General features: G+C 34.2%; 1 pseudogene; it reads left to right on the top strand.

The window, feature by feature from the left end:
- Positions 1-873: 873 nt before the first annotated feature.
- Positions 874-1,514, top strand: LOC150027171 (uncharacterized; annotated as a pseudogene).
- The last annotated feature ends 1,908 nt before the right edge of the window (positions 1,515-3,422 follow it).

Here is a 3,422-nt window from a genome sequence, read left to right as displayed (position 1 = left end):
GACTGACTTAGCTATAATTTATATTATCATATTATTATGTTATTAATTATGTTATTATTTTTATTTATAAATAAATATTTTTATGTTATTATGTTATTATTTTTATTTATAAATAAATATTTTTATGTTATTATGTTATTAATTATGTTATTATTTTTATTTATAAATAAATATTTTTATGTGTATATTTTACGTAAGGGATATCAATCCTATATTTATGTTCTTCATTCTTAATATGATATCCATAACCTAGGGTTAAGATTCAATTTTTTTGGGTGAACCTATTGTTCACCCGCCACCCACTGCCACTGGAATCACCATCGACAAAATTTCGTTGGAGTCGTTGTTGTCGGAAAAGTGTTGGAACCTCGGTCGGAATTTTGCCAGAGTCGTTGCTGCTACCGTTGTTGTCACGATGGCAACTAGATCTATGGACCCGTGTCCTACCACTATGTCGCTGGCAACTGGATTTGTGGCTTCTTTGGTCGCCACTATGTCCAATCCATCTATCTATACTAATTATGTCAATGTTCATCTTTCTATTGACAAATTGGATGAAACTAATTATGATACTTGGGCCTCAGATATTAAATTATGGCTTAAGAGTCAATATTATGTTGATCATCTTACCCAATGTGTTCGCAATGTTTATATAGATGATGCTTCTAGTTGGTTGAAAATTGATGCTCAATTATGCATTGTTATTAAATCTACTATTCACTCATCTTTAAAACAAATTTTTGGTGTTTTTGAGACATTTTCAGAAGTTTCGAAACAAGGCAAAATTATTATACACCAATGATACTCTAACGTCTTTATGGTGTGTGTCAAAATCTCCTTATTGTTGTTTCTCCCAAACATCTTGATGATATAATGGATGAATATTTGGGTAAACTACATGTTATTCTTCATGATTTTAATGAATTATTGTCTCCTGCCTCCACTCCTTCTCAAGAACTAAAGCAAGGATCCAAGTTCTTTATATTATTGGACTTACATGGCCTTCCTGATGATTATTCTCATGTCCATGATAAGATTTTAGGATCTCCCGTTGTTCTCGATTTTACTTCTAGTTGTTCTACCCTTTTGTGTGTGTCAGGTAAACACATCACTAATATACCTTTTGTACTTGATGACTCTTCTGCTTTAATCTTTCAGGGTTATGATCGTACTTTACCTTCCAAGTCGGGCAAAGGGCGTCACAAGTGTGACCATTATGGCAAACTTGGCCACAAAATTGATCGGTGTTATGCCTTAGAAGGTCGTCCTCTTAGATTCGTTGTGATTGCCCAAAATTTTCCTGTGCAACCTTCTACTATGGATCCTACTTCATCTGATATCTCAGGCCAACTTGCAATTTTCAATGAATTTTTTAAATGGTATGAGGATCGTCAGAACTCTGGTTCCATTGCTTCTGTTACACATTCAGATACACCTTTTGTTGGCTTTACTCACTCCAATTCTCTTGGTCCTTGGATTCTCGACTCAGGTGCCATCGATCATATTACTGGTAATAAATCTTTTTTCTTTTTTTTTCTACTACCGGTTATTTACCATCCATTACCATGACCAATAACTCGAAGGTCTCATCCCAAGGTGTTGGTACTATTCATCTTCTTCCTTCTTTATCTATTGATAATATTCTTTATGTTCCTAGGTCTCCCTTTAACTTATTATCCATTAGTCGTCTAACTCGTTCCCTTGATTATGTTATTTCTTTTACCAAAGATTTTATTTGTTTATAGGACTGGAGTTCAAGACGGATGATTGGCACCAGATATGAGTCTCATGGTCTTTACCACCTACGAACATCTACACATGTTGACACGGTTATGGATTCTCCTTCTCCCATTCATACTCAGCAAGGTCATCCTAGTCTTGCCAAGATGCAACACCTTGTTCCAAGTTTGTCCAAAGTGTCTAGTTTGTCTTGTGAGTTGTAACATTTAGGTAAACAAAGTCGCAGTTCTTTTCCTAGTAGTGTCCCACAACGTGTTGCATCCCCTTTTGCCTTAGTTCACTCTAACATTTGGGGACCAAGTCATGTTAAGTCTAATTTAGAGTTTCAATATTTTGTTACTTTTATAAATGATTATTCAAGATGTACTTGGTTATTTTTAATGAAATATTGTTCTAGGTTGTTTTCTATATTTCAATCTTTTTATAACAAAATTAAAAATCAATTTGGAGTTTCAATTCGAACTTTACGCAATGATAATGCTCGTGAGTATCTTTCTCATTCTTTTACCACTTTAATGAAATCTCATGGCATTCTTCATCATACCTCCATGTGCTTATACCCCCTCAACAAATGGGGTGACTGAACGTAAGAATATACACCTTGTTGAAACTACTCGTACTATGTTACTTCATGGTGATATTCCTTAATGTTTTTGGGGTGATGTTGTTCTTAGTGCATGTTATCTAATTAATCGTATGCATCTTCGATTTTAGAAAATAAAATTCTTCATTCTATTTTATTTCCTCATGAACCTCTTCATCCCTTACCACCTAAAGTTTTTGGGTCTACATGCTATGTTCATAATTTTTGTTCTGGTCTAGATAAATTATCTGCTATAGGTCACACAAATGTGTTTTTTTAGGTTTTACTAGATATAAAAAAGGATATAAATGCTTTTCACTCTCTTTTAACTGTTATTTCATTTATGCAAATATCACCTTCACTAAGTCTTCTTTTTATTTTAAGTATTTATCCTCTCCATCTGAACAAGTACATATTCTAGTTGTCTTTGATCCTCCTGTTATGTCTAGTGTGCCTAAAGATTCTCATCCACCACCTCTTCAAGTTTACAACCGTCGTCAGTTTTCCCATCATCCACAGGATGACTCTCTTTTAATTGAACCTAATATTCCCATTGTCATTCTTAAAGGTATACGTTCTACCTGTAATCCCTCTCCACATTATAGTGCTTTAAGCTACCATCGACTATCTCAACCTTTTTATACCTGCCTTTCGTCTATTTCTTTTGTGTCCATTCCAAAGTTTGTAGGTGATGCCTTAACTCATCCTAGTTGGCATCATGCCATGCTTAATGAAATGAGTGTGCTACAGAATAATGAAACTTTGAACCTTGTTGCTTTACCTTGTAGAAAATCTGTTGTTGGTTGTAGATGGGTCTTTGCTATTATATTTAGTCCTGATGGTACTATTGATCGTCTCAAAGTTTGTCTTGTGGCTAAGGGTTATACCCAAGTTTTTGGTTTAGACTATGGTGATACTTTTTCTCCAGTAACAAAGATGGTTTCAATTTGCTTATTCATAGCCATAATTGCTCTTCAATAATGACATCTTTATCAACTGAATGTCAAAAATGTTTTTCTTAATGGAGATTTATAGGAAGAAATTATATGGAGCAACCTCTCGGCTTTGTTACTCATGGGGAGTCTTCTAGATGAGTATG

The sequence above is a fragment of the Phaseolus vulgaris genome, chromosome 6 (assembly GCF_051622355.1).
Source record: "Phaseolus vulgaris cultivar YP4 chromosome 6, ASM5162235v1, whole genome shotgun sequence".
NCBI classification, from domain to species: Eukaryota; Viridiplantae; Streptophyta; class Magnoliopsida; order Fabales; family Fabaceae; genus Phaseolus; species Phaseolus vulgaris.
This window is presented reverse-complemented; position numbering and strand designations above follow the sequence as displayed.